Consider the following 14134-nt stretch of genomic DNA (forward strand, 5'->3'; position numbering starts at 1 on the left):
GGGAAAGAGAGGTTGTGCATGAGATTAAGAAGTCAAATATGTCAAATATTTTAGCCAGGGAATTTTTCTTATGTTGTTTTGTTTCAGTAAAGATATGTCACAACTGGTAATTAGTTTATACTGGATGTCCTGTCACCCAGGATTAAATTGTTTCCCACTGCCATCATGGAGCCAGTCCCAGCTGACGTCGGGTGAGAGGCGGGGTCCACTCTGGATAGGTCGCTAGTCTATCACAGGGCTGACATGTAGACAAACAACCACACACTCACACTCACTCCTGTGGATAATTTAGAGTCACCAATCAACCTAAACTGCATGTCTTTGGACTGTGGGAAGAAGCTGGAGTACCCAGAGAGAACCCACGCAGGCACAGGGAGAACATGCAGACTACAGACAGACATACAGATTACACTTTAAAATTGAGTTATACTAGTTGAACAATGAGTGTATTTCCCTAAACTAGCAACACATGACTTAGGAAACCTCAGAGGAAATTATGAGAAATGTCAAACCTGTGAAATACATACATTTTCCTCTATGCAGGAAAAAACAACAGGCTATACCAAGTGTTACTGTGTGATTTGCATGTTTTCTGGTGGTAACAGAATATTGTCTTACATTTTGAAGCCACTATTTTAAGGTTTATGATGGTTTACTGCTGACACAGACAACAACAAAGGTCTGACAGGCTCTAATTGTAGACCTGCACTGCCCTCTGCAGGTACAACAACAAGCACTACTAGTAGACACTAGGAATAAAAACCAATCAAGTTCATACAGGTAACTGAAAACATCTGCTTGCTGCCCTAACATTCAGCATTTGACTGAAATATTAAATACTTGACTGAAAACTCATTAAGTTTTCAGTCAGTTACAGTAAATTGAATTAAAGTTAAACAGTGAAATACTGTGCATGAAAAAATGCTTTGTCAAAGCAAGAATTGTTGGAGTCTGTACAGTGAGCCTGGTGCCAAGTTTGTATCATTATGATCATTTTCTAAAAATTGCACCTATTATGATCATTAAAGTTGCAAAAATGCTTGCTAAGAGCTTCTTTAGAGCTTTGACCTGCTGATGATCCTGTAGCTGCATTACTGGAAAGTGGGGAAATAATACCTGTGCAGGATTTTTATCTCCTCATAACATTTTCCTGCTCCTTACCAATTAAGTCATGGTTCACATGCTCACAATTACAAGTTAGGAAGAACATAATAACTAGAAATGATAGGTTCAACCTGACAAAGACATCTGTATCCACCAAGATGATGAGGGTGAGTTGATTTGGCTACAGAAACATTCGCTGTAAAGCAGAACATGCAGCATCTGTGAGGAATTCATAAAACAATACTTTAAGCAAATCCTTGACTTAAGTAATGACTTTCAGTTTGTCAACTTTATATTTCTTCCCACAACTAATATATATATTTATATATATCATGTAAAACACTAGTGCAGCTTATATGTGTTGATCATTAGTCTTTAATAACTGTTAAGTTGGATTGTGTCAGACTTTGGATTGTTGTTGTTGCCATGGAGACAAGCTACAACTAGCCTCGAGCGACCAAGCCCACCCAGGTATGCATTGTGTGTACATTTGTCTGTTACATGTGTTTGCGCGTGTGTGTGTAGAAATCCGTATTTGTTCATCCATGTGTGTGGTCTGGCACTGAACCAGTGATCAGGGTGAGTTAACAGAGTCATTTTCCACTTTATGTTTTCTAAATGTTTCATTACTCTCTTGTTTTTTCCTCTCTCCTCCCTCACTCACTCATTCCACCCTTTCATACTCAGACACTGAGTCAGCAAGCTGTCAGTATGTCTGGCACTGTTCATCATTCAAATGCATGCAAAAGGACTGTGCACCACCAAATTTCAAAACTGAATTTGAAGCTGTTAGCACTTCCAAACTCACTAACTACACAACCACTACATCTAAAACTCATTAAAGCTAATTTTTGATTCTGTTAAAGCAAAACTCCTGTATAGGAGAGTAGGCCTATACTTAGCAGCTGAGACCAGGCTGATTTTCTTTTACAAGTAAAAATCTGTGGTGACAGTATGTTTGATATGCCTGTAATGAAAATATACAGAATGTGCCTTTAATTCTAACAGTTACTCAGCTTTTTATTACTCACATGTAATGATGCCGAACAAGTGGTTTATCACACAAACATAAATGCCTGTGAGGAAAAGTGTCAAAAATCTTTAAGACAGATGCAAACACACTTTGTGAAAAACTAAACTATACTACGAGGACAATTCACGCATTACAACAATCGTCTCTGTTGCCCAAAGTTGCCTAAAGTCTGCTGAAATGATGAAATATTCCCATTCAAACTTGAATGTGTTTATAAACTGTAACTCAATATCAAAAATTTGTACAACACTTTTTAAACAGTTCACAAAAACTAAAATCAGTGAAAGATAAACACCTGGAAGAGGTTTCGATGTAAATTCTGAGGAGATGTGTCCAAAAAGCAGCAAAAGTTAGAATCTTGTTGAAAATATAAACTCCCCTGACTCTCGCTATGTCTCTCTTCGTCTCTGCAGTCGGGCGGTGGTCTTCTGCGCTGCGCTGGCACTGCTCCAGGAGAAGGGGATTACTGTTAAATGAGTATAATCTCTGCTGTTTCCTCCATCAGTCCTGGCCTTCTGATGGGAGCTGGTGCTTAGAACGGGTTCCACAGGACGAGATGCTCTTTAACTGTAATCTCTCTAATCTCTCTTCTTACTGCAGGCTGGAGACCCATAAACCTGCCGTCCTCACACTCATATTTCTCCCACAGCCTTTTGAAAAACATGACAGCCTGTGTTTTCATTTTGGAAAATATAGATGCTGTTAAAAGGTGTGTGTGATTTAGTAACACATAAAAAGTAATTGAGATTCTTTTAACCTGCGTAATATATATTTTAGGGTATAATGATGATATATCTCCAGGTAACGCTTGGTAAAATAGTTACTTTATAAAAAGGTCACTGTGCTTTTTAGACGCTGTGGTTTTGGTGTTTCCCCCCCACAGCATTCTCTTTTATTCAGCTTTTTAAAAATGCCATATGTACTGTATGTTAAAAAAATGAATTACACAAAAGTATACTGGGCTTTAATACCCACACCATTTATCAGTAGGAAAATTAATTACAAAAAGTAGAACAGAGCCAGCTTAGTGTTAAAAATGTCAAATAATTCTCTTGCAGTCCACAGTGTGTAACCGAAAAGAAAATCTATATATGAAGTATTAACTGGTGTTTGGCCAGAATACAAAATTACAAATATTGACAACCAATCAAAAAGTAATGTAGTCAAATGCATCAAGTTTTAAGGGGATGTTGTAAAGTTACATTTTGAATACAAAATGATTCATCTTTGTGTGCATACACACATTTACATGTACGGTACGTGATATGGATTTGTTAACATTTTCCCATCAAAAGCTGAATTCTGTAATCTGACACTGTTTATTGGTGTGACTGTGTGTTAATGTGCATTTGCATAATCATATGCCTTGAGCGTGTCAGCTATTCGGCCATGAGGACATGTGTGACTGTACAGGTTTGAATATGCCTGTGTGTGAAACCCATCGGCTTGGTTTCTCAGGAATGGTAAAATGTGTCAAAGCACTGAGTTACTATCAGACACTCACTAAATACGTATGTGAACATCTGTGCTGTATGGGAGTGCGTCAAAGCCTTCGTGTTTCCCAGGAGAATGCTGAATCCTGTAAATCTGACATCTCTCTTCCTGGTGGTGGTCCCAGGAGGATCATCGGGAGATTCCACCTTTCCCACATTGCTCCTTGATCCACCTGACTCCTCCTTGCTTCTCCCATAAGCCTGTCTTTTGTCCCCATCTGCGCACAGTGCTCAGTTTGTTTGTACATCAGAGAGCAAGGCTGAGAATATACGACAGTCCCACAAACCTGAAAACTAGCTGCTCACATTCCCACAAAGAAAACGTGTCTGAAACCACATTTATAAAGAAAATAAGAAAAGACGTATCTGTAATTACACCGAGGAGATCATTATTAATCCCTAAACAAACAGCTGAGCTTAAAAATCATTGGAGTTCACAACTGGAGACTTGGGAAACAGAAAAAAGGTTGAAAAAATAAAAATCTGAGATGAACGTGTCTGTTCACATTTGCTCAGTCGATATTTTTGCCGGTGAAAGCAAACTTCCACTGGTAAAGACAAAGATGTGACTAGGATATTTTTTTGTAAGGGTCAAACAAGAAACATTATAATCATTGTTTTCTGTTTAGTTTCGCTCTGTTAACATATATTCATGGCACTAACAGATATACAGCCACTGATGCTGTTCCCATGTTTAAGTTTTGTTTTTGTGCTTTTAGCTTAATAATTTTTTTATTTTTGCTCAATGGTCCTACCATGGATACCATTCTGACTCAGGGGAGTATACTATAACATAAAATTTAAAACGGATAATTAAAAATATGTCACATTCACAACTGCATAAACTGACTGGTCTGATAAGGAACTGCATGTATGTACTAGAACAAAATGACCTGGTCTAGTTTAAAATCACCAGTATCACCAACCCTCCAGTAATATTTTCAGAGGACAAAACTTATCAGTAGCCAGATCAAAAATACAAATATATCCCAGACTAAAATCCTGCATTATAATACTGCACCATGGCCATCACTGTGCAGCAATACAGTAAAACAAATATTGTACGTGCTGGTCTTAGAAACACTGTGATGTGCATCCAGTATCGACTCGCTTCAGTGTGGTGTCCAGACCTGAAGTGACACAAATGAACCCGACCTTGTTGCAACAGGGTCGGGTTCAGGGTATATCTCTGAAAAGGCTACAAACAGAATATTAAAGAATGAAAACCACAAATCAAAGCAAACCAAATCACAATAGTAAGGGGTTAAAAGAGAAGACAGGAAGAAGAACGACAAAAACAGAAAGAGAAAAAGGGAGGAAAACAAAAAACCATGCTCACGCAGACAAAGAGGGAGAGAAAGAGCTGCGACCGCGGGCCTCGTCTCAACATGTTGTGAAAGTGAGGTTTTCAGACGCTGTAATTTACGCAGATTCAGGTTCTGATCACTTTGGCAGAATATCAGACCACCGGCGCTTTAACTCATGTGAGCAACTACCAAAACTCCTGAGAGCGAAGAAAACAGAAAACTGGTATCTTATTAAAGTGTGAGATCTGAGGCCGGTCTCAGCTCACTGGGCTCCTCTAACAGTCCGACACCTCTGCCTCGGATTAAATTACCCAGAGGTTAGTCTTGGGAGGACTGAGGTGCAGGGGTATGAAGTATAATGAGGACAGTGAGAATCCACAGCTATCCTAAAAGTGCTAAGTATCTGCACTTGTACATAACTGTTGCTTTTAATTTACATTTAATGTTTTAATCTAATTTGCATTCCACTGTATTATCTATATATGCATTTTAATGTTTGATCTATCTGTGCGCATTGTGTTGAGCATTTTGAATTTATTTTGTGTACGAAAATGTGCTACATAACTAAACTTGCCTTGCCTAAAAAAAGCCTGCAGTGACAGGGACACCGTGAATGCAAAATGAAATGAGCAACAAACTGCTAATCTGGTCAGGGGACTGACTGCCTGTTGTCGTGGGCACCTGTCCGATATACAGGCAGTCAAAATATACAGCATCTGCCTGAGAGAGCAATACTTTCAGAATCACCACACAGACAGAGGGAAGGTTACATTTCCAGACAGATGCTGGGATTCTTCTCATCATTAAAATATATTTTCTTAAGCTCTTGCCGCATAAGAAAGAACCTCCACTGTGGCCTTAACACTAGTCTGCACTGGCTGCTGCTTAGCTGTGACTTTGAATGTACAATTATTGGTACCGATTTAAATCTCAGCAAAATTGTACAACAATACAATGAATAACAGGCTTTAAAATACAGAACAATTTTCAGTGCTAACACTGTTGTTTTTACTGACTGCTGTAAAGTCATCAGCTCATTTGTGGTTTCACTTCACTTTCTATTGTCATAAACATTTCCTGAGCTGTCAGTATCGAAGGCCTTGTTTACTGTAAACCGAGTGTCCTCTTGCAGCAGGAAATGTATGAATGTTTCAGTGCGTAACCTACTGTAAAGGTAGTTTAAAATCAGTTTGGACTCATTTCACCATTTTATATCAAAGGAGGAGTTTTAGTTTGTTTTAATTTAACTTATCCTGCAGGTAAAATGTTAGAAGGTGTTAGTAAGTTTCCTAAAATAATAAATTACATTGGCCAGTGATATTTTTCACATATGATCAATTTAATGTGGACTCACAACTCCTTCTTTATTCAAACATTTTAATAACCTAATTTGTATAACATTATCAAATAATTTATGACTCTTTAAAAATGACTAATAAAGGTTCATTCCTGACTTCGGAAAACAGTACTTGGGACAAAAAGGGGGATGCAGTTAAATGGTTTTTGTTCCAACAGCTGTGTATTATTGAGCCCTAAAGTGAGACTCAGATGGTTTCTTGTTTTGGGTCTGTACTTGAATGTACTGTTGCTCTTGTGGAGCTGTCTCATATAATGTCAAACAGACTAAGAGCAATTAATACAAACTAACACTGAAGTAGCTGGCGTGTAGCCTGAGGGTTGCTGGTTCAGTTCCTACGCGGACTAATCAAATCTCTCAGGACCAGTACTACATCGCTGAGGTCACATCTCATTCATTTGGACCAACAGGATGTGACATCTATAGGGACATTTACGAGATACGTATCAGCTCCTTCACTTCTGTGTGCAGTTTGACAGGCATGGACATTGACACAGTGTCTTTGATGTGCAGGGTGTGACATGTCACCTGCTTTGAAGCTGGTGGGACTAAGTGTCGGATGCAGACATGGGACAATCAGAGGAGCAGGGAAGTAGCTAAAGGTCGCTCAGAGGCGCTGACCCTTCCAACCGTTTTCACACAAGATAGAAAGTCACTCAGCACGGACAATTACTAACTCTTTGCCTGTAAATAAGTTGTGCTGCTGATCTTTGATCAGGGCTTCAGAAACTAAGATACACACACATTCTGATCTGAAGGATCTCTACTGTCAGTCAGAAGAAAGGAAAGCTCTTTCATTTCAAGGAACGTAAACCACCGAGGAGTCTTGTCTAATTTGTTGAGCATAGTTACAGTTGTCAAGGTAAAATCTGCCCCATTTGAAGCTCCTTTCCCTGCAGTGTTTACATTGGAAGTGGTTGATTCCTCTGCCTCTGGCATTTTGACTAGACAGGGCCAATTGTCAAAAACTGTCATCCACAGAGGGGAGGAAGAAACACGGCCCATCTGCCTTTGCCTGCTGTGTAATTAAAGTTAAAACAAAATGCTTTGTGTTGAAGGGCAGAGGCTGGCACTCTTACCAAGTACACGTAGCATCGCGTGCCCAAAGAAAACACTGATGGGTGGCATGATGAAACATAATCACCCTTTTTCAACTCATGAGGTATGCAAACGACACAGATCTGGGACGCAAACTTGCTTTTAACAGATGATTAACAACATTTGAAATTTGTCTCCTGGTGTGTGTGGGTTTGTGCAGACTGAGTCAGGGAATGCACCCAAAAGCCTCTTATTCCCGCCAGGGCTCGACGTTAAAGCCCTCTAGGAGGGAAGGCCTGCAAACCAAACTGGTAACAGATATATGTGAGTATTAAAAACACTTAATATCATCTTCTCCTAGCTCAGAATATCAGTCGTGCCATTGTCATCGCCACCCACCTGTGTTTTTCTCAGTGGTTTTTGCTAACAGGAGTGATAAACAAGTGGCTTCCCTCTGGATTCCTTTCAAACATCACACCTCTGCCAGACCAGCCACACAGCTGGATTAAACTCAAATGTACAATCAGTGAAACACACTGACAAAACTAACTTTCATTTATACAAATGTAAGGCTTTAATATGAATTACTGTAGCCCCTAACCCCTTTGCAGTGACAGATCACCACAATCTCAACCAAGTCCTGAAAAACAAATCTGACACCACAAGACGAATCATTTCAAAGCAAAGCACTGAGGATTATGTGTGTATGCTAATTATGAGCTACCAAACACTTTGCATCAGCAGCCAGTGGAAAAGCTGTGAGGTTAGTGAGACGGGGTAGTGCACTGTATGCTATGGATCAAGCTAGGATATATTTTTATCATCAATATTATCCAATATGTAAACTGTGTAAAGTATTACCATAACTAGTAGCACAAATAGTCATACAGATGGGGAACAAATTAAAGGAAAAATCAGTATGAAGCTGTTCTGAGTAATCACCTTTATCCTGTGCTGAAACTGAAACATGTATGTCCTGAGTGAAGTGGTCTCCTCCGGGATGACAGAGTCCCCATCCACAGGACACCAGGGGTCACTGACTGGTCTGATGAGGAGGACCATGATGTTGTTAACCAGATGCTGTGGCCTTCCCAGTCACCAGGTCTCAGCCCAGTTGAACAGCTATGGGAGATGTTGGAGCGACGTGTTAGTGTCTCCACCACCGTCATCAAAACACCACAAGGGAACATCTGTTGGAAGAACGATGTTCATCCCTCCAGGAGAGTTCAGAGACCTGGAGAGTCAAGGTGGAGCTGTTCTGGTGGCCCAGCACCTCACTGTGACTCTCTGTGCTGGGCCGGTCTTTCATCTGTCACCTGCCTTGCCTGTATACACACTCTAGTCTCAGGTAAGTGAAACCCCCAAACCAGAGGTTGTCAAACACTGGATAAATACTATTTGCTAAAAAATGTTTCGACACAGTTACAACATGTGTATAACTGGGCAGGGTGTTGGAACATCTGCAGCCGTGGCAGACAGTCGCTCATCATACATACTCTATGCTGAACTGATTCTCATACACATGGGCCCACTATCTGAACCACACTGATGAAGTGAAACCCACCCAGCCAGTACACACACACACACACACACAGACAAAACAACAAGAAAGCAACACAAAAAAGCTTAACACAGTCTTCTCTGGATTGCTATTGCAGGTTTTATTTTTACAAACTGCAAACAAGCAGACTTAAAGCTTCCTGGTCAATCTTCCTGCTTCTAACCTGTCGACATCTTCACGTCTTGAAGAACCTGTTTGTTTGAGCCTGGTTTGAACCTGTCAACAAGCACAGGAAACTCCTCCCTCCCTCTCTTTACCCTACTTTTTGTCTCCTACCCACTCCCACCCTGACAACCCCCCAGCTCGCCTCCCTTGCCTCCCCAAACACCGAGTTGATTTATGGGCCTGTCGAGCTGCCTGGCCCAGGACGACAGGTTATTTTCACTACTGCTAGGATTCTCTGTAATAAGGGGATCCGATGTAATGGCATAGCACGGGGACCAGCTGTCTTGTCCCAGCTGAGCAATAACAACACACCTCAAGGGAGCAAAAATATACTTTTGTTCTAAGACTTGATGTGTTAGAACAAAATACCTTTTTTATTATGGTTATATGCAATTTATGTCAGAGATATAAAATGGAAATCTACCACACACAGATACTTACTGTATGTAATCAAGCTTGTGCACATTTGCCTAGAACATTTGGCTTCTGCACACATGACAACAAAAGGATGCAATGTAAGGAAACGTGTGTGTGAATGACTGCAGAGAAGTGACACCAAACTGTTTCAGACTTTTTCACAGCTCCTCCACTGAAGCAGCTTGTCTGTCAGCGAGGCAGGGCGGCTTGTTTGAGCGAGCACCCGGCCTCTTTGATTTTCACCCTGTGTTGTTTTTGAATCTCCTGCTTCGACATTGCATCACTTCCACTCTGAGGCAGCCTCAGACAAAAAGTGCCACTCACCTGTCATTGTGTGTGCGGCTCTGACAAAGGTGAATTAACATGCTGTTTAAAAACTCGGTGCCTTGACAGCTACTTGATCAAGGGTTACCTGACATGACCTTTGCTTTATAAAGTTTAGAGACAACCCTGTTTTTGAAAAGTAATGCCGTGTACTACAACATGACGGGAACAGTCAAAGTGTGACAAAGAGAACATTTAAATTATAGTGGCTGTTGTGAAAACTGGAATAATCTCACTGGTTGAGTTAAATATCAGCAGGAGAAACTAAACTTTTGGTTGTGAAATACACTGACTTTCCAGATCACTTCATGCATAAAACGTTCGACTGTGATGAGCTGTTGATCACAGTCCACAATGAATCACAGCACTTATTAATAATGGGAAGTGTTTTTATAAACCTGAAAAGATAGATGACTTATTACTGTCATCAGGCCGTTGACAGACGTGCGCTCTGCTCTGTCTGCCTCGCCCTCTTTGTTGGTTGGTTTACGTTCATATTTATGCTCCAGTTTTTATTAGGATACGCAGTAGGCAGTTTAATGAATGAAGCATTTGTAAACACTCTACCTGTTTATGGAGATCTGTGGGTAAAGTGATGACTGGTTTCCACTACAGGTGTAGATAACTGTTTCAAGCACACTTCTCTTAATGCCTGGGTTTGATTCCATAACAGTGCAGTGTACTTTCCACCTCGTTGGCAGAACCAAGACCTTGTCTCTGCACCAGCTCTTCATAATTGTTCACAATAGATTCTTAGTAAAGCAAAGGCCTGCACTCAGGCCACCTTTACCTTCCTACTTGGTGCAGGCTGCCAGGCACAGGAGAGCAGTGTGGGTGTTCTGCTGCATCTGGGCTGGACCAGGCTAGCGCTCACTGTCTGTGGCTCAGCGGGTGTGTGTGTGTGTGTGTTGTACAACCCAAAGCTTGGGATGTATTTTTCCCCATGTGAGCTATCAACCGGCTTCATGGCACACAGAGCGAGAAGAGGAGAAGGAGGGCAAGAGAGGACAATAATTAAGTCAATTAATTCCCACAGTGACAGTTTTCCCTATGAGAAAATGACAACTCCAGTAGTTTACTGTTAAACCATAGAGGCTGAATGAAAGAGGAGATCGTTGTGTTTGTATTAAAAGGTTGGCGATGACTCCACAGCACCAGAGTCAGATGTTGGCAAGAATATTCTTACTACAAATACAAAAATATTTTCATACTCACATCTTCTAAACAGCTGTAAGCCTTCATGACTAACAGTAGATTTGGTGATATTAAGGGTATCATACCCTATAAAGAGTTTTATGATCTCATAAAAAGGTGTTCTTGTAAAATCGAAGGTGTTTAGGTGGGTTTACCAGAGATTTACTTTGGATGTTGGAGCAAAAGGTGGGCCAGAGATGTAACTGGGTAGAAACGTAATGCTTTTCCACCAAAAAGCTATGAAGGAAAAAGATGTGAGTAAAAACAGATAAGATTTTACTTGTAAACACTCCTCACTCCTCCTTTCTGCCAGACAAGACACTCTCACACACCCAAACAGGCGGTGGTTGTACAGTTGTGTGAGGAGAGGCGTACAGGGAGGGGGGTAATTTAAAGCTGAATTAGGACCTTTTATACTGATGCCATATTGTCAACACGGCCCATAAAGTCTCCTCCTCCACTCCCCCTGCCATTCTCCCTTCAGTTCCTCTTTATTTGTTCTAATTCCAGGGACCGGCTGGGTCTTGCCTGGATTTGGAGAGTGCTTGGTTTCAAAGGGTAATTGACACCTTACCTGTAATTTCATGGTTTCACTCCACCTGCCTTTGATGTCTGGGTCTTGGTTGGGACCGGGATGCAGAGGGAATAGACACTGTCGGTGTGCTGCTGCATGTTCTGCCGCGAGTCTCTTCCAGCCCGCCCGAGCGTTTTTCTCAACATGAATGACGTCTCATGCGAACCTGGGTTATTAAAGAAGAAGAGGGGGATCCGCGGGCGGCCGAGATGCTTTTCTTGTGGTGACAGATAATCAGTCTTGACAACTCTATGGGCCTAAGAGACACAAGCATCAAAGACAAGTCAGGGGCAGAGATGATGACCTCTACGATTTAGTATGTCACAAGTAAACCGCACAAAAATGTTCAAGATGAACTTTTTTGAATTTAGAAAATAAGAATTTGGAGCATTTATTTCTGGTTTTATAAATTCAGTTTTCATTAGCTGATCCTCGATCAGCAAGCCAAGACTCTGGAATATCTCAAGTAAGGCCGGTTGATTCATTCGTCTTGTACACCACGTTTATAAAAGGTTCTAAACTCAAGGTTCGCTTAGTGTACCGGCATTTTTCAGAGGTTTTAAATGTAGAAAATACAGTTTCATTCAGTAAGAGGCAAATACAGTGTAGAGGGGAACTTTCACCCCATATATGACAATTTGACATCATGTAGTTCAGTTGTTAGGTCCTGTAATAACACCAGAGACACGTATGTAAGTTCAGAATGAGCATGAGTGAATTTTTTGGTCACATCTACTTTTAGCTACAGAACAGGGCTTAAAATAAAAAAGCAGTTTGTTTTTCTTCTCTTTTTTCTCTGTATGTAAAAAGTATATCTTCAGCCACTATGCTTCTGTTTTATCCATACAACCACAGGTTGTTACAGTCTGCTAATCCTGGGTTGTTATCACTTCAGTCTGCTTGGTGGTGAATGCCTCAGCGTTGTGCCTCGCTGATGTCTGCATGCTCACACATGCAAGTAAATGGGTTGGATCGTACATTTGAATCACCCTGCTGGTTGTTTGTCAGCAGCAAATAATAACATTTATGGAGGGAGTTGTTTCTGTGTGTCGGATGAAAGAAGCTACAGCTCTACCAGAGAACCCATTAGAAGGAGCATTAGCTGAATTCATGAAAAGGTTTTTCTGTGTTGGAAATGTTTTATTTGTCTGGTTAGCACAGTAGAGATGCTCCTCGTAGAGGTTAGAGGAAGGCTACCCGGAGAGCCAGGTGAGCAGCAGTGAGATGGGAGTGACAGGAAAATTGCATTTGTGCAACCATGAATCATTACAACCAGCCCTTTAAAAAGGCACCCCTCACTGTAATTACCTCTTCTGCGATGCTCTTTTATGGGGAACTTTATTACCTTCTTACTTTGCTGTGCCTGCCTTAGCAGATGCAGACCTCACATTGACTAACAATGCTTGGCAGGTGAATCTACAAGACTGCTTTACTGATTGAGTGCAATAATAGAGGCACAGTGTTTCAAAGGAGCGTTACATAATCCTTGACTTGATTCCAGCAACACAAGCAGACCACAGTGTACAGAAGCTTGAAGCCAACACAGATATTCAGTGCACCATTTAATAATGGACACAAACAAATCAGCTCCTTTGAGCAAAGAGATGCCCATTGAATAGATTATAGTGGCCTGCTGGAATATGAATGTGACTGTGGCTTGTTTCTGGGCCTTAAAGCTGCACTAATCATTCATCCATCCAAGGATTCTGGAACTGATCTCAGCTAAGACTGGATGAGAGGCGGGGTACACAGGACACTGGACAGGGCAGAAAAGTACAGGGGGAGAGAGAGGACACACTACAGGAGAGAGGACATGCAAAGTTAGTGGCTGGTAATGGCATATAAAAATAAAATGGAGAGGGGAGGAGAGAGGGGAGCTCAGAGCATCATGGGAGGACCCTCAGTCTAGGCTTATGACTAAGGGATGGTACACAAAACAAAACCTATCCAAGAATGCACGTCCAATAATCCCATAGACACCGCTACATGGGTGCAAGCAAAGGTCGTCATGTTGACTGAAACCACTGGCTTTCTTCACATCTTACGTGGTTGGGACTAAGACACAAGAAAAAGACGTAAGTAAGGGAAATGTGGATGCATTTAGTTGAAGTGTGATTCACCTATGGGATATACCCAGTGAACCATCCGGAGGAGTTTAGGCAGAGTAAGCTGATCACAGAAAAGTGGATCAGTACAGTACGAGAAGACACGGGGAAGGGGTGGAGAGGCAGTCTTTGGAAAAGCAGGATGAGTGATCAAGTGAAAACATACTGGTCATCCTGAGTTCAGCCCTTCTCCCCTCCCAGGAGCCCTGGTCCCGGGCTGCTTCACTGCCTCAGTGCTCAGACTCTGCAGGGCCTCTGGGCACCCTGCCAGGTTTCTGTCCAAATTGCCAGCTCTGCTTTGCAGAAGAAGGTCAGCGGGGTGAGAAGATCCCCCCTCCCCCCGTCTGAATCCCTGGCGGGACCTGCACGGAGCTGACGGACCGCCGCGGATGGCCCTGGATTGCACCTGCACTGGGGTTTCCAGCCCTCCCATCTTTCATTTTACACCCACACACACACCCC

This window comes from Monopterus albus, unplaced genomic scaffold (genome assembly GCF_001952655.1).
Source record: "Monopterus albus unplaced genomic scaffold, M_albus_1.0 scaffold64.1, whole genome shotgun sequence".
In the NCBI taxonomy this organism is placed as follows: domain Eukaryota; kingdom Metazoa; phylum Chordata; class Actinopteri; order Synbranchiformes; family Synbranchidae; genus Monopterus; species Monopterus albus.